General features: G+C 35.4%; 1 long non-coding RNA gene across 1 annotated transcript; it reads right to left on the reverse strand.

The window, feature by feature from the left end:
- Positions 1 to 706: 706 nt before the first annotated feature.
- On the reverse strand, positions 707 to 1,315 carry LOC127160513 (uncharacterized). The gene is made up of 3 exons (XR_007826764.1): positions 1,265 to 1,315; positions 1,022 to 1,164; positions 707 to 826 (listed from the first exon to the last, which is right to left on the reverse strand). It is a non-coding gene; the product is annotated as an uncharacterized LOC127160513 (long non-coding RNA).
- Positions 1,316 to 19,379: the final 18,064 nt, after the last annotated feature.

Genomic DNA, 19,379 nt, shown 5'->3' on the forward strand with positions numbered 1-19,379 from the left:
ATGAAAATCAATTTTATTTCAATAAAACAATATTCATTAACCAACACTTTAACAGGTATATTATGACTTTTGTCTAGCTTCCAGTCTAAAAATACAGTTGTCCATAAAGGAACCTTCGATGTAATAAAAATTGGCTAATATGGTACTGGACTACCAAGATTTTTGTATTCAAACAACCACTTGTACTGAAAAAAAAAAGGTTTACACAAAGCCCAAACCAAAAAAACAAATCAAATGTACCCAACAAAAATCATTCTACCCAAACACAAAACACCACAAACCAACAAAAGAAAACTTCAGTACATGGAAAGTTCAACAAAACCCTGTCGAGACCATAAGATTACAATAATATAGCCACTCATTAAACCCAAATAACATACAGCCATAAGGTCACATTAATATGGGCACCCATAGGCTTAAATAGACCTCTATACACCACTGCAATGGATTATCAAATAAACAAAACCAAAACAAAAAAAGTGGGAAAAGGAAACAGTGGCGCACAGCACGACAATCAGCATAAAACCTGCAATTTGCACATAACATTTTGTTTTCAGTAAACATGTTACATACTTAATGAACATTATAAACAATTTATAAATAACACCACCGATTAAAATACTCCCACAAAACATAATACATCACATTACTATTATACCTTAACAATCATTATTAAATACCCCTCTTAATAAAAAAATACTCATACCTCAGCCCATATAATGGACTAAACTGTAGCAGGCAACCACCTCATGGAGGAAAATCAGGCGCAGTGCTAAACTGTAAAGCCAATCACTTCCTTACAGGAAAAGGGACAGGTGCACAACAACTGTGTTTTAAAACAATCCCAATATATTAAAAATGACACACAATCCTTCAGTGCACTAACTTCAGTCCACCATATTTACACTCATACCCACAAATACACAAGAAGCATAATCACAGCCACTAATCAATAATACCATCATTATCCCCAGTATGATCAGAATACACCATGTAGAGTGCAAATATAAAAATACAATACCTTGAATTAATATCATTGATATTGCTAGCCGGTAGAAGCCAACCACTTCATAGGAGGAGAGGCACAACAATACACAGCAGCTCACTAACAGTATCCAAGATGTTATTCCCCACAAATCATACGCACTCCACACGAGGACGATCCTAAAGTGACATTACATCTAGAGGTTTATATATACACACATAGGCGTACATACCGTATCTATTCGTGTGCATTCCAACTAATTACAAAACCTCTACTCACGTCAATTTGTCAAAACCACCCGCACACACCTATGCAGCTCTTCGACCCACAATAAAATTCCTAAAATAACATCCAACTCATATAAGTGCAAATTCATGTGAGTTTTAAAAACACACAAAGCCTTTACTTACATTAATTAGCAGAGAGCACTTGCACAGTTCTTCCAAGCGCCAACAACGGGGAGTACAGCACCAAGAAACGTGAACAAACGATAGTTTAATAATCGCGAGACTTAAAACCCCCCGCTTGTTGCTTCACCTGCCTGCTTAAAGGCACAGCACACCCATTTCCGGCTACATCGGTACACTATAATTACAGAAACATACCCAGCAAATGCAGAACGTTCCCCTAACGTTCCCCTATGGTTCCCGTTTGGTTATTTTTTTGGGAACCAAATGAAAACGTTCTAGGAACGTTCCCTGTATGTTCTCTTTTTAATAACCTACAGGGAACGTTCCGGGAACGTTCCCTGCAGGTTATTTTTTGGTTTAATTTTATAACCTAAAAACAACCTTCCCAGAACGTTCCCTGCAGGTTATTTTTAGTTGTCATATCCGTGTAAACTAATAAAAACTTGGCAGATTTTTCTGATCATTCTAATGTTGAAATGTATTCTTTTTCATCATAAACAAACTATTTTTTGCAGAATTTCATGTCTGAAATAAGCGTTTAATAAAGTGTAGATCAAAGTGGTCAAATCGAATTATAATTATAATATAATTCCAATTAAGCCAAGGTTAAGCATAGTCAGAAAATCATATCATTAACACTGGGTTTGTTTGTATATTTCTTTTCTGCGCGCCTCTGATCTGCACGCGCTTCTCTAGCACGCGCTCGATCTTGCCTTCCACAGAAAGCCGCACATGCTCGTAATTTAAAAATTAACGGTCATTTAGTTTTACTGACTGACGTTCGAACTAACGTTCGTTGATTGATCGCTTTAATAAATATTTACTTATAATTAATATATATACGAGAGTAAATATTGTGATTTCAGGGGAATTTGACACGTCCAACTGAAGAGAACATGATGTTAATGGAGAAGTTTTTGTGTACTGACCAAAAGAGAGAAGCACATCGTCGTTAATTCAGTGGTAAGAAACGAATGTAATATTATCCTAATTAAAGTCAAATAAATGTTATTCGTTTTCAATGTCTGTAAAAATAAAATTCACATTTTTAAAATCCAATATTTTCTTGAAGTCAGTGTTATTTGGTGCTTTAATAAACAAAATCTGGGTACTTCTAATCTTATATATTAACCCAGCTAACAATTTTTGGTTCCCAGAAAGTTCTGGGAACGTTAGGTTTTGGTTCCCAGAACGTTCCCAGAACGTTACCAAGAACGTTCCCTATTGGTTAGCCAGGAAAGTTTTCTTAACGTAAATAGAACGTTCCCTGCAGGTTAGGGGAACGTTCTGGGAACCTATCGGGAACATTCCGGGAACCTTCCCGCAACGTTCTGAGAACGTTCCCAGAACGTTCCCTGTAGGTTCCCAGTACGTTCCCCTAACCTGCAGGGAACGTTCTATTTACGTTAAGAAAACTTTCCTGGCTAACCAATAGGGAACGTTCTATTTATGTTCCTAGAAGGTTCCCTGAAAGTTCTCTGAAGGTTCCCAGAACGTTCTCCTAACCTCTTCACTCCGATACCGCTGCCGTATGTCAGCACTCCCGCGTCCCGTAGTAAGCAGCATGGAAGACGGACGGATGTGGACCTCAATAATCACTACTACAAACCATGTCTTGTTTTAAACTATTGTTTAATCCTTACAGATATTTAGAGCACATTTAGCCACCATAAAATGACATTAAATTATCCTTTAATATCCTAGATTTGTTTTATTCGTTAATATATAAGATTAGAAGTACCATAACCCAGATTTTGTTTATTAAAGCACCAAATAACACTGACTTCAACAAAATATTGGATTTTAAAAATGTGAATTTTATTTTTACAGACATTGAAAACGAATAACATTTATTTGACTTTACTTAGAATAATATTACATTCGTTTCTTACCACTGAATTAACGACGATGTGCTTCTCTCTTTTGGTCAGTACACAAAAACTTCTCCGTTAACATCATGTTCTCTTCAATTATACGTGTCAAATTTCCCTGAAATCACAATATTTACTCTCGTATATATGAAGAGTTTCGTTGCAATACGAGATATATCCATTTTGAGAAATGTTGGTTATTTGACATTATTATTTAAGACATCAACAGTCAAGTTCATTCACAATTTTTGTACATTAAACTATTACTTGAGCTCAGTGAAGGCCAGGGACACAATATTTTTCAAATCCAGGATATTTTTTATTTAATTTTATGTTCATAAATAAGTCAAAAACCATGCCAAAATGCAACTTATTTATCTTAACATTGTCAAACATCTTAAATTGGTTAAAAAAACAATACATCATAAATATATGGAATAGTATATACAAAGATTGATTAATAATAATAAGATTCTGAGTTAGTTTTGGCCAGAACATACACAACATAACATAACTTTTTTTTTTTTTTTTTTTTTTTTTTTTTTTTTTTTTGCAAAACGCTATAACGTAGCCTACGTGACTGACAGCTCGCCTACAGTATAAACAATTAAATGGTAAACGTTTTTTAGTTAGCCTATTGAATCCTCTTTTTAAAAATATATGTTTTTTGTTTTGATATTATCGTTAAATCAATGAGCAAACTCGGAGCACTTCACCGGCATTGACTCTCTTCCCAGGGGATGCTGAGCATTTTCATCTTCTGCCTCCTTCCTCTTCTCACCTCTTCCTGATCCTGACGTCTGTCCTAACCACCGCAGCATTTTGATTTTAGCTTATTTCGCTGTCCAGCTCAGTCCTCTTTGCTCATCCGATATTTCCTATTTCTTGTTTGTATTTTCGCGCTCTTTTCGTCGTTGATTGGACCCGCAAACCAGTATCTGCGCGCTGCTGCCAATAGGTATCTAAAACGTCACCCGTAGTGTAGTGTTCATGTGAAATGTAGGACAGAGGGGACAAACGACCCAGAGCGTCTCTGACATGATTTGCATGATTGGCTCATGCATCACCGGCCAAACTGGCTGGTAAGTTTATATCAATACCCGCCAAAATGATTTTTAACCCGCATTTGGCGGGTTGGCGGGTGTTAATTTCGAACCCTGGTTATATCGCACTTTGTAAAGAAACTGGTCTGGCGGATATCGCGTTTTGTGAAAAAATACATTTTATAGTAGGCCTAAAATGTACATTCTTAAATTGTATTAATGGCAGCAATTCACACATAGATTAAGGTACATCTGAACAGTGATTTCCAATAATAAAATCCAAATGTCAAAAAATGGCGTTTATCGCGTTTTGCAACCAAACTCTTCATATATTAATTATAAGTAATTATTCATTAAAGCGATCAATCAACGAATGTTAGTCAGTCAGTAAAACGAAATGACCGTTAATTTTTAAATTACGCGGGTGCGCGGCTTTCTGTGGAAGGCAGGATTGAGCGCGTGCTAGAGAAGCGCGTGCAGATCAGAGGCGCGCAGAAAAGAAATATACAAACAAACCCAGTGTTAATGATATGATTTTTCTGACTACGCTTAACCTTGGCTTAATTGGAATTATATTATAATTATAATTCGATTTGACCACTTTGATGTCTACACTTTATTAAACGCTTATTTCAGACATGAAATTCTGCAAAAAATAGTTTGTTTATGATTAAAAAGAATACATTTCAACATTAGAATGATCAGAAAGATCTGCCAAGTTTTTATTAGTTTACACGGATATAACAACTAAAAATAACCTGCAGGGAACGTTCTGGGAAGGTTCTTTTTAGGTTATAAATTTAAACCAAAAAATAACCTGCAGGGAACATTCTGGGAACGTTCCCTGTAGGTTATTAAAAAGAGAACCTACAGGGAACGTTCCTAGAACGTTCTCATTTGGTTCCCCAAAAAAAAAAAAAACGGGAACCATAGGGGAACGTTAGGGGAACGTTCTGTGTTTGCTGGGAACGAATAAAACAACTCTAGGATATTAAAGGATAATTTAATGTCATTTTATGGTGGCTAAATGTGCTCTAAATATCTGTAAGGATTAAACAATAGTTTAAAACAAGATATGGTTTGTAGTAGTGATTGTTGAGGTCCGCATTCATCTGTTTTCCATGCTGCTTACTACGGGACGCGGGAGTGCTGACATACGGCAGCGGTATCGGAGTGAAGAGGTTAGGAGAATGTTCTGGGAACCTTCAGAGAACTTTCAGGGAACCTTCTAGGAACATAAATAGAACGTTCCGTATTGGTTAGCCAGAAAGGTTTTCTTAACGTAAATAGAACGTTCCCTGTAGGTTAGGGGAACGTTCTGGGAACCAAAAATTAGCTGTGTACACCGTAAATTCAGTTTAATTACGTAGTTCTTTGCGGGTTGTAATCTAAAGCGTTACCGAAAACGGCAGTACGACCAGATGCTTACCTAACTCTACATGAAGAACGTATTGCGAGCGGTCAGAGAATCGGATCACCGAACAATTACGCGATGAATCTCAGACATATCCAGACAGAATGAGATGTTTCAGAGGACTCCAGAGTTAGATGAGAAGCAGCAATTATCTGATTCACGAACAAATGTAAAACAATTCGTTAGTGAACTGGGCCGCGCTTTGTGTTTTTGACTAAAAATGAACCGGTTCATAAGAGTCATTTGTGTTTTTGACTAAAAACGAATCGGTTCATAAGAGTCATTTGTTAATGAAGTCGAATACACTGGGCTCGTTGCGTGCACGTGCAACTATCCTGCACATTTTATTGAAAGACCTGTTTTTGCCATTATTTTGCATTACGCTGTCATCGCTGCGGCTGAAAAGTAACACATGAAGCACTGTGATAATTCTGGGGTGGCAGGTGGGGTGGCACAGTTTTTTCTTAGGGTGGCAGTTGCCAGCCCTTGCCACCCCGGTAGATCCGCCCCTGTCCTTGTGTTTTTTGTGGAACTTGTTTCTGGTAAAGATCGTGTTAGCTTTTGTCATTACATGCTTCTTAGACGTATTCAGTTTAATTCAGTTCAAGTTTTAGTTGTATACTGCTTTTCACAATACAAATAGTTGTAGATACTGCATGTGTTTCTGTTATTTTAGTATACAAACCATCTTAAGCTTAGTTATCTTAACTGAAATCAACTAGCAGCTGTTTGTTTTGTTTTTGTCCCTAAGGCATATTTATAAAAGAAAGTGTTTGTTTGTGTTCTTCTCTTCTTTTTCTCCTAAGGCATATGAATTTGACTACACCCACACATATACTGAAATCTTGGAAACACCCTAGCAAAACAAGCTAAAGTGAAGGTGCAGGAAAGCAAAAGAATAATTCTCTGTGAAAAGAATTTATTTCAGATATTTCCTCAAAGTTGTGGTTGATTATTAAACACACAGTGCTTTTTAGTACTTACCCTTGTTTCAGTGGTGAATTATCCACCCATTTCATCGTGCCTTCTTGTTTTATGTCAGTCAAATCAGTCCACACCCTCTCACCATCAGCACTGAGTACTTAAGTTATGAAATGATGTGTGCATAAAAAAGCAGAGTGATTGAACTCATGCATAAACAGATACTTATAGAAATTTAGGTATCAGAGCTGAACACTGAACGCAAGGATGATAACCAACTAGACAGGAAGAGGAGGAACCCCATATTTTACCTTTTATATGCAGAGTTATGTTAATGGTAGACTCATCAACTTGCATCGGTTGTAAAATTAAGACTATAAAATGATAATATTCAAAGTTATTTTGAAGATCTGTCAGATTGGCAGAACACAGGATTTAAAAAAAAAATTACTGTCCATCGCAATGGACATCAGGTCTTAGCAGGAACCTCATGTATTAGTTGTATAACAGGTTGAGAAATTTGTGCAAGCATTTCAAAGCTAAATACAGAGGTACAAATTCAAATGTTAATGTTTTATGAACATTGATGTTAATTAATGAAATTAACATTAATATGATTTCATTTGTGTCTTCAAAGTGACTATAACCTGTAGATCAATTTTTCATTGGTTTTATTGAGCAACAGCCATAGTGGATGAGATCAGTGAATACACACACAGAGACATTTATACTCAGAATCGCCCACTATAACCAAAAACAAGTTTCAACAAGAGACTTCATATCATCTTACCTTCTTTTTTCACATTCTTACGACATTGTTTATTCTTACAGTATGTGTTCTGTTCAAAATCTTGAACACTAGTTCAACTATAGTGCACAAATTCTACTTATTATGTATGGTTAAAATATGTAGATTTTTTTTTCTTCAGTCCTGGCATCCATTGTAGTGGACATGAGAAAAATCTTATAAAAAATGAGTTTGCACAAATCTTTTTTTCTTTTTTTTTAGACTCATTTATATGTTGGAGAAGAGCAAATAACAAGAGGACATTTTTTTGTTGTTGTTGTTCAGTGAAAGAAATTCAGGTCTGAAAAGGTTAAAACGCATCTCAATTAAGAGTAAGCAATACAGACATCTGTACATTGTCCAGGGCAAACTATGTTAAACTGAAATCTAAAATATTGATTTTTTTTTTTTTTTTCAGAACTACCAGAAAGTATCTGGATGTAGAGAACAGAGAGAACGTACCTGCAGAATGAAACATTGTGATACTGAAGAACAAGGAATTTGATGTTTTTTCTTGATTCCTCATTCATCATACTGAAGAACATGCTCACTAGAGTTACACTGTTTCATCTCAGTATTAAAAAATGACAGACTGCAGCACATAAGAACCCAAGTGAATTATTTTGATATTGAACTTATTTCTTTTTTGACATGCAGTGCATGTAGCGCCCTCTGTTGTGCAGTCATGAATTTGCTTTTCAGTCAGTCGGTTTGAACCGTGTCTATGTGATTGCTTACAGATTACATGTCAAATCGTTAAAATAAATCATAATCGTGCACAGCAGTTGTCGACCGGATTTGATGAGATTAAAATGACTATTGAACTCATCAGTGATCTTAACTGTGGGATTTTCATTATTATATTTATTATTATTATTATTATTATTATTTCACAATGGTCTCTTATTTAAAATCTCACTTGATATGCGAATCAAGTCTGAAGATTCACATGAGAGTTCACACTGGAACGAAGCTGCTCAGGCTACTCTAAAATCACATATGCCTTCTCATTCTGAAGTAAGACAATTTAACTGTGATCAGTGCGGTAAACCGTTTCATTAAGCATCAGTCCTGAAGAAACACCTGAAGATTTGTATTGTATTGTAACATTGTAGCACGTTGGAAAGGTTCAACTCATGATTCAAGGATTTTTCTGAAGATTCACACAATTAAAAGAGAATACATATTCATTACAGAAAAGACATGGCTGTGTGTGTTTAAGCACAATAAGGCCCAGTTTTACAGACAGGGCTTAAGCCTAGTCCCAGACTGAACTGCCCACTTGAGCTGTCTTAACTCAAAGTGCACAGATATAGATTAAAATAGTCACAGATTTAGCCTATTCTGGATTAAACAAAGCTGATTGCAAGAGGGAGGATTATAGCTAGTCTATGACTAAATTGAATCTTAAATTAATCCTTCAAGGAGGCAGGTTTAACTCCTGCTTAGCACTGTTTGTGAGGGAGCATGGAATATTTTGGAATATCTAAATTAAAACCAACGTGCACAACAGAGGCCTGCAAGAGTACTTTTGGATAGGAGTGATCCATTACATTACTTTGATGACACAGCTTTTCAAGACCGCTTTCTCATGTACAAACAACATGCACTGGAGATAATATCTTTGCTAGAACCTACACTTTCCTGTCTGTCTCTGAGAGGAAGGCCTTTACCCAGTTCTCTCCAAGTTCTGCTCACATTGAGGTTTTTGGCATCTGGGACCTTTCACCGTGAAACTGGTGATTTGTGTGGTGCCAGTGAAGCAGCTGTGTGTAGCATAGTTCACAAAGTCTGCAGAGCCATTTGTGAACTGAGAAGTGTTTTCATAAAGTTTCATGATGCTGCTGACCAAGCCAACTACAAAGTGCAATTTTATGAATATGGGCACTACCCAGGTGTCATTGGCTGTATAGATGGATGTCATGTTCCCATCAAGTGTCCATCAACTCCTGATGCTGAGGAGTACAGGAACCGTAAGAACTGGTTTTCAATCAATGTTCAGGGTGTATGCACACCAGATTTAGAGTTTGCAAACATTGTAGCACGTTGGAAAGGTTCAACTCATGATTCAAGGATTTTTCTGAACTTATTAAGCCCTGTCTGTGAAACCGGGCCTAAGTCCTTTACTACAGATGTAGTGAAGCAGTGGGTCCCAACCGCATTCCTGGAGGTCCCCCGACATGTTTTCCATGTCTCCTTAATTAAACACTCTTGGTTTTAGATTATCAGCTCATTAGAACAGACTCCAAAACCTGTGTCGTGCAAAATCTGCAGTGTTGGGAACCACTGTAGTAAAGAAAATTCTTTAAAAAAAAAAAAAAAATCAAGTCAGATCAGGGAGCTGCAGAACAGGCCATAGCACTTTTAAGAGAGATGTGAATCTGATATATACTTTTAAACTTTAATTTTAGTTCTGAAAGCCATGAAGTTGCTTTTGGGGCTTTCTATGTTCTCAGTAGGAATTTAAAATGTCTAATAAATTATGCATCACACACATGACTAACATCTAACAGTTTCACCCTTGAGATACAGTATCATATATATTTAATAGAGTTTGTTAGTCCGGTTTCCTTTTGCACCATGAGGCTTCATGAAGTCAAAACTATTACTATGAATTTTTAACAACACACGGATTTTACAAAGATGCAGCCTATAAAATAAGCTTAAATGATTACTCTCTGCGTCTCACCACACTCATTTACACAACCAAAGAGAGAGAGCAGCTGGAGTAAAGATAAGGGGCATGCGATCTCTGTTGGTTTGGTGTTTTGTTATAAGAGCCGTATTTGGCGCGTTTTTTCTTTTTCTTTGGCGAGTCTTTGATCATCTACAGTTGGCGGCTGATTGCGTCACAGCTCGCGCCGTCCCTTCCTTTTGTTCAGTCAGCGTCGAGTCCTCTGAGGTGAGTTGAGCAGTTGTTTAGGTATTTCGTATATTAACACAACTATCAAACCCACTTTATACAGTTTGTTTAAGCGAGGTTTTACGGGCTCATTTCAGTTTTGTTTTCATCGGATTTAGCGCAACTAGTGCGTCTTTTTGGCTCTGGCGTCTATTCCTACTGAAATAAACATTTAGTGCAGCAGCAGGGAGCATGTGAGGAAAATGCGTTTAATTCATTCAGACCTTGCTTTTGTGTGTTCGTTTTTGTGATGGTTTCGATGTTTAGAATGAGAATGTCAAGTCAAAATTTAAAAAAAAAAAGTTTGGGATCTGTGAGGGGAATTGATTGGAATCGATGAGAATCGATCTACCGTTTTTATTAATACTTTAACGTCTCCATTGACATTTAAAACTGAAATATACATTGAACTTCTAAACACTTTATTGTCCCTGTAACGAGTAATGAACCTGAGAAATTTCAAATCTATTCATACTTCTAAATATAGATTAAATATTAATCAAGTTTGACACAAGAAAACGCTAAATATCGCTTGTATTAATGTTTTATCCATCTTGCGTTGTGAGAAATAACAGTACTTTCAGTCACTCTTTTGTCATATTCCAACTCAAATAATCTGTTTCTAACAGCAAACGCTCACAATAAATTGAGATGATCTGCTGATGATCCTAAATGTCTTGTTGAATGAGTGTTGATTGTCCGAAGCTCGTCAATATTAACAGAGCTGCTGAAAAGACTATTTCATGCTAATAGCTCCTGTTTTCACCTAATTTATTATGCTGATGTCTTCATTGAAATGAGCATTAAGTGGCAATTTAGGAGATCTGGTGTCAACATATTGATGGTATTTAGTGGTTACAAATCTGTAAATTTATTTCTGTTTGTCTTCAGCTGTTTTTATACCATTATTTTTATTTGGAAAAAATGACATTATTTATACTGTGTTGTAAAAATGACCTTGGTAAGATCAGCTCACATGCTGCAATTCACCTTCAGTAAAGCTCCTCCTTCAAGCTTTACATCATCAGTGAAGCTCCAACCACAGCAATTCAGAAATAAATGCTGTAATATTCTCATCAGTTTACAAGTGCAGATGAGTATCCAAGCTTTAGGAAAAACTTTTAGAAAAAGTTTATTCTATATTTCTCATTCGTTCATGATGCTGAATAAGATTGATAAATCAGATTTAAGTAAATAGTTAAACTATGCAAAAGGGCAGATGTGTCTTTATTTTTGGTTTTCAACAAATGGTCAGTAAAGGGAGGTTTAAGAAACATTCATATTGATGGTCAACATCAGGTCAAACTAAATATAACTTTAGCTATTTGATATATGCATATTACATCTGGTTCACAATTTCTGCAACTGTTTTAACCACTTTTTTATATGTTTCTCAGTATAGTTTACTTTTTATCAATACACAGTAAACACCAAAATGTGTCAAGTAATGATGTATGCCAAATTTGATTCATAGTCACTGTTAAAGCTGTATTTCTCATAAATTACAGCAGTTATTCATAGTTGTAGATATTATTTTTCTTATAATAAAAAAATGTTGATGAATGCGATCAATGCTGTACTGTTTGTTTAAAACCCTGATGATTTAATTAAATAATAGCAAGCATGGGGCGACATATTTCATAGTACTGGCCACAGTACTAACCGAGCAACTAAGTTATTTGGAACTATTTTTTAGTTAACATTGTTTAATAAATGTTGTTAGTCATAACCTCTGACTAATAATCATACTAGTTTGTGACCAATATTTGTTAATGGCCAGTGTGGGACTCTCATTGACACTGGAATTTAAATAAACAACTAAAATATTAAGTAAAGAGTTAAATATTTACTTAAATGACTATATAAATTACCAATAACCAATTAGTTTATCAATCTAAATTTGAGGTGGTGATAAAATGGAATCAAATAAATACATTATTGCAATTAAATTACTTTGTACACTGCCTAAAATAACTGGAAAATCAGTGTACCTTATTCATGGAAAGTTTCAGGGACATATAATTAATAATTAAAAGGCATCAAAATCATTATAATATTTTATAGCACTTACATCAGCGCTTACTATTATGTCCTTTCACTTCATATTTCTCTCTTTGAATTTTGATGTACTGAAAATGAAATTCAACAAATTCAACATATTTCCCTTTCAACTCAGAGCCGATGGAAGAGAACGAGGAGAGTGAAGAACTGAGTGAAGTGGAGGAGGAACATGATGACAAACCTGGTGTAAAACCTTTGAATCACTCAAAGACCAAACAGACATTTTTAAAGAAAAGCAGAGCCAAGAAATCTTTAACCTGCACTCAGTGCGGAAAGAATTCCTCAAGCAAACGTAATTTTGAGCTTCACATGAGAATCCACACTGGTAAGAAACCGTTCACATGTGATCAAATGTGGAAAGAGCTTCACACAAAAAGTACACCTTCAAGGACACATGAGAAACCACACTGGAGAGAAACCATATGCGTGTGATCAGTGTGAGAAGACTTTCACACACTCACACAGTCTTCTTATTCACTTGAGAGATCATTCTAGAGAGAAACCATTTACATGCCATCAGTGTGGGAAGAGTTTCACACAGAAACCACATCTTACAGTGCACATGAGGATCCACACTGGAGAAAGGCCATTTTCATGTGATCAGTGTGGGAAGTGTTTCACACAATCATCATATGTTACTCTTCACAAAAAGATTCACACAGAACAAAAACCTTACAAATGTGATCAGTGCGGCAAAATGTTTCAGTGGGCTTCATACCTGAAGAGACACCTGATGCTTCATGCAAAGGAGAAGCCACATTCATGTCATGTGTGTGTGAAAGAGTTTTCCAAGTCTACAGCATTTCAAAGATCACCAGAAAACACATAACAGTGCAAGAGAGTACATGTGCTTTGAGTGTGAAAAGACTTTCACTTCAGCTGAAAATTTAAAACGGCACCAGATTGTTCACACTGGAGAAAAATTGTACAAGTGTTCACACTGTGACAAGAGATTCAGTATGTTAGGAAAATCTGAAAGCACATGAGAAGATCCACAGCAAAGAGAAACCGCACACATGTGATCAGTGCGGAGCCAGTTTTGCTTATAAAAGTCGCCTGAAGATGCACATGAAGATCCATTCAGTGGGGAAACCAAGTCACATCAATCCAGTCCAGTCTAAAATCAAGGTAAGAAGTTCATCTTTAAGTACTGAGCAGAAAAGTCTCTTCTGTGTAAGTTACTTTCCTAACAACCACACTGAGCATATTATAATTTAGGAAATTTTGTTTCTTTGCTTGGTATCTGATTCAAAATGTTTATTATTATGAGATACTGTGGCATAGTTGTGAAAAATTTCTCATTGATGCATCTCAAAATGAGAAACATTATCGTAATGGCTTAATGTCTCATAATGATACTTTTTAAAATGATATCATTTTTCATGTTACTTACTGTTGTAATATTTTATAATAATGAGACAATTTCTCATAATAATTAGATATTTGTATGTAATAATCAGATCCCTTAGATATCTCTGTGAGAAAAATTATCGTAATAATGACTTAACATCTCATAATAAAGATACTTTCTTGTAATGATGATTTTCATATCTCATTTTGAGAATGTATCTGATTATTTTGAGAAAGTGTCTCATTATGACATGTAAGCTATTATGAGAAAGCATCTGATTTTCATGGGATGCATGTTATTATTTTGACAAAGTATACTTATTTGAATTACTAACTGGAAACAGACTGCAGCACTGTGCAACTGTTTCTGATGGCTACATGCTTAATTTATGGTTGCAGTGCATGTAGCACCCTCTATTGTGCAGGCATGAATTTGCTTTTCCTTCCATCCAATACATATTTATTTGACTTTTGGTGTGAATGGACCATCTGTGCGCAAATTTTCTCACATTATTGCATAGCCTAAAGGTCAGTCAGTTTGGGCAGTATCAGAATTTATGTGATTGCTTACAGTTTAAATGACCAAACTAGTGATTTATAGCACTTTTTATAGTACTTGTTCACAGCAGTTTTCAACCAGATTTTATGGAATTAAAATGACTATTGAACTCATCAGTGATCTTGACTTTGGGGTTTTATTTCACTTTTTTCTCTCATTTCAAATCTCACTTGATGTTAATGTTTCTTTTAGACCTGATGGATGTGAAACAGGCAAAGAAAACTGAGGCCAAAAATCATGTCTCCTGCCCTCAGTGTAAAATAAGGTTCACAGGAGAGTTCATACTGGGAAGAAGCAACATCTGCCTTCTCATTCTGAAGAAACATCATTTAACAGTAATCAGTGGAGTAAACCGTTTCATTGAGCATCAGTCCTGAGAGAAAGATCTGCCTCATTTGGTTTCACTTATTTTTAGTATTTGCTTCAAGTAATGACTGATTAAACTCATTGCTATTGTGCATTTTAATTCTATGCTCATTTTGTTTGTATCAGAACTTATTTTAGTTTTGAAACCCATAACGTTGCCTATTATGGGGGCTTTCCATGTTTTAATTTTCTCATTTCTTGAGCTTTTAAATGCCTAATAAATTACATTTCACTGCACACATGACTGTCTGGCTGTCTGTCTACATTATTAACAGTTTCACCAGTATCAGTATTATAGTATTTTTGGTATCATAGTATTGTCCAGTTTCATATATCCATTTCAAAGAGTTCTAGTCAGTTTTATGTTCGACCTGAAATTACATTAAGTATATAGTAACAAACACATCAGTTGGTTAAGACATCAAGTACACTCAAAAAAATTACTCTTTGAATGAACATAAAAAAATCATGGAAAGGATTTCCACATGATTAACTTGCTTTATTTCAGCATTATGCAATTATGTTATTCCAAATTAATGTACTTACATTGGGTCAACTTAATTTATTAAGTTTGATTCAACTTATTTACTATGGTTGGGCACAGCTTAATTTAATAGTGTCAGCCCAACTAATTAGCAATGTTTTGGACCAACTAATTTATTTAAGTTAGCCTAACAAAAGTGCTTAATGCTGAAAGAAAGCCATTTAATCACATGGAAATCCTTTCCATGATTTAATTACATTACTTCAAAGAATAGCTTTTGAGTTGAATAAATTAAAACCTTTTTAACAAAGTCTAATGGTGGAAACAACACACAACAAATGAGAAAAGGTGCAATCAAATTGTATTTCCAAAATTATAATGCACATTGTTTTACACAGTTGAATTGCTTGTTGATAACACAAGGAAATATATCTCAAGTTTGTTATGAGAATACAGGGAAATGGGCCCTCTCACTTGCATCCCACTTAATCTACTCTTAACATTTGCACTTTGTACATCTTGCACCTGTGGTTTTATGTGATTGTGAACTCACACAGAAGTTAATAAAAAATATTTACCAAAGTTAGAACATTTTTTGCATATATATATATTTAAATTTTTTACATTAAAATATTTGAAACGTAGGGACATTTTTTAAACAAGTTTCAACAACGTCTACAGTATGGTTGGCATCAAGGGTAAAAACAAGACAAATGGAGATCTTAAAATAAAGTTTAACTCCCAAAATTTGTAAATGTTTAAACTAAAAATTAAACATAGCTTAGTCTTAAAGGGATAGGCTGAACTATCCCTGTAATTTTTTATGAGAAACTGAAAAAATAATTCAGCATACAGCTTTCCTTAAGTGCCAATAGACTGGACCTTGCATCAGAGAGAACATTTTTTAATAAAAACAGAGCACAAAAAACCCCCAGATGAACTCAACACTGATATGGGAAACGGGGCCCTGTCTTTATACTCACATTACCCTTCAAGGTTTGCACTTACACCTGTAGTTCCTAAACAACAAAACAGAAGGTACAAGTTTTCTGGTGTAGCTTTTGCTATGGCGATGTTTCTTAACGGGAAAGCAGTGTTTTGAGAACTTGTGCTTTGTTGGATAGTTTGTTTGCATCCAATTCCATAATGATCTTCTGCAGAACCTCAAAAGTGTACTTGAGCTCCTGGGGGTAGCTCAGGTTTAGCGCGTAGACAAGCCCCAGCAACATCACCACAGCAAAAGCTACATTGCCCAACTCACTCATCACTTCCACCCCCTCCAGGACAATACCAACATCCGCGGGGTCATCGCCAGGCTCTGCACCTTCTTGTCGAATGACAAAGATTCCAAATACTGTCTCCGCTATGGCCATTTGAGTGCTTTCATTGACATCCTGTGACAAAAAATAAAATGAACAAGGACAAAGATTTTTTTTTACTGATGTGCATTACATGCATATTTATAGCACACAATCTTTACAGTATTACTGTTAAACAGCTATCACTAACTTGACCCATATTCATAATAATGCAAATGCAATCAAATAGCCAATTGACATTAAAATTGTTTAGCTGAGTCGGTGAAATACTTCAACTAAGCCATACCAAGGGCCTGTCTGTTGTAATCATGGGTTCAGTGTTAGTTATTCCATTCGAATAAAGGTATATTGTCTTATTGAAGGAAAAAAAAAAGTATGGGGTGTGTGTGTGTGTGTGTGTGTGTGTGTTATTGTCTGAGAGAAAGACAAGGAGAGAGGCTCCCAAACCGGCCTGGTTATTTCCAAAAAGATCAGTAATAAGTTACTTTACCGCAAACAGACATTTGATACACTGTTTTTGTTCATGTATAGAAGAATTACATGATGAAAAAAAACAGGCCAAATAATTTTTATGTGGTAGTGAGTTTTTATTTAAAGGATAATTCTGGTATTTAGCACTTTGAGTCTCTTTTCTGGTTTATGGATGAACTAGAGTCGTGGACACAGAAATGTTGATGATGGGTCCTGTCTCGACTTTTTGACTCGTTTAGATTCGCCTTTGACCGCTTCAAAGTGGCTCAAAGTGTTCGTTGATGATTAAAAACAAATATATCGGCGCAATGTATGATTTCAATCCGTGTTATTTGCTTATTTGTTATTTGCTATTTTCAGATACTTCACAACCGCGTATAAACTTCCGCTCGATATTTGAGTCTGAAGCGCAGTAATATCAACGAGCACTGAGTCCTCCAACAGAAATCAATGGGATTTTACAAAATGCCAAATAAAACACGACAGAAACTGTATTTCGCTACGCTACTTGTTTTTAATCATCAACGAACACCACTAACCACTCAGTGAGTTGCACAGTTTTGAAAACGAATGTTAAGGGTTGTTTTAAGTACATGTTTATGAGTGCCAACTATCGTCACGTATGTTAGCATGAATGTGCCAGCATAACATTAACGGCCTGAGTACAAAAATAACAAACAAGCATGACCAAATATTGCTGAAAATGATGGACAGTCTGCTGATGACTTTATACACATCGTTTTGTAGATGGATGAAAACAGATTTTATCTTACCTTTTCCAAACGAACTCCAGGCACGCCAGGTAAGTTCTTCATGTGATAATCTCGTTATTTTCCGAAGCCCGCGGTTTGTCATCTCGCGTGATCTCGCTAATCCATTTTCGGTGCAAGATCAGTCTGACTATATTGAATCACGTTATCTCAACATGACTGAATTTAACAAATGTTAATTTGTTGAATTTCATGCTTATCCTACATTATGTTATCACGTTCACCTTTGAAACATGAAATAATTTTGTTAAAATTACACGTTACGCTTGTTTTAATGTAATAACCAGCTAATTTCCTTTTTTTGAGTGTAGGAGAATACATTATTTTTTCTTATTATTTAGTTATCATACATTTTTGCGTACCTTTTCTGTACGAACAGGCCATCTTTAAAGATGTATTTATAGCTAAGGATAAAGATGTAGTGAGATTTGTGGACTACATTCACAAGACATCCAAACATTTAAAATCACTGATGACTGTATACAGGACTACAATTACCTTCTACTGAAGAGTTTATGAGATTATTTACCTGCAAATATTGGCCCTACAGCACCTTTTGCTTTATATGTTCAGTGATGTATGTTATTAGTGACTGAACCTGTGCATTGAGCATGTGGTTCTTGATTTTGTACTATCTTTGATTGCTTGTCAGTGTAAACCACAAAAGCTCTGCAAAGCTAAAACTAGAGTTCATAAAAGTTGAACTGGCAGTGACAGAGAGCCAATTGGAAGACTGGGTCAATGATGTAAAGGAGTGGGAAGACGGTGAGGAAAGTACATTTAGTCATGAATTATTCTCATTGTTACTGTTATTGTAATTTTATCCCACCTATTTCTTCTCAGCAACAACAATTACAAATGATGCTGATTCCTTGGCCAGCAGAATTGAGGTAATGGTGGCAAGTATCAAGAGGCATTTTTAGCATCTCTATAAAGATACAAATAGCAACGAATGTCATCGCAGGATATGATGGAAGATCACATTACCCACAATGCCTCAAATGTCAATTTGCAACCCCGTATGATTTCAGACTCTTTGAAGGTTGATGTATAATACAAATGATGCACGTTTTCTCATGCATTCCAGACTGTGTCGATCTAAGGACAAAGTCAAAGGAATTCAACATAATTGTGTCAGTAAGGAGAATGTTGGAGGCAAATGACAGACATAGAAAATAGTTTACAACATTTTTAGGGAAGAACATGTGATTTGCTTTATTATGACTTATTGAAAAATTGTGATGAGCCACAATATTGTTGCAAGTATTATTACTTGTATTGTTTATTATAGGTAAGATTTGTGTGTTTTGGATATAATTTTTGAAACAATTACTGGAAAACACACCAATCTGGCAACACTGTTCTTCATCTGAACATTTATAAATGGCTAAAATGTTTTGAGATACTGTAATATGGGTAACTGACACATCGTAACTAAATATCATACAATCTCATATGATATTACCTTGCTAAAAATAACCTGAATTTAATTATCTAACTTAGCACATTTGGTGCAGCAAGTTATATTTTTAAATATTTGCCACTTATTGCATCACAAAACTGCTATCTTGCACTCTAAAGGTTCTAAACAACTTCTTGAGTTGATTCAACAGCTTTTGTTTTGTAAATATAAGAATTGTTCCCATCTATATTAATTAACTGTTCT

Source organism: Labeo rohita, unplaced genomic scaffold (assembly GCF_022985175.1).
Source record: "Labeo rohita strain BAU-BD-2019 unplaced genomic scaffold, IGBB_LRoh.1.0 scaffold_371, whole genome shotgun sequence".
Taxonomy (NCBI): Eukaryota; Metazoa; Chordata; class Actinopteri; order Cypriniformes; family Cyprinidae; genus Labeo; species Labeo rohita.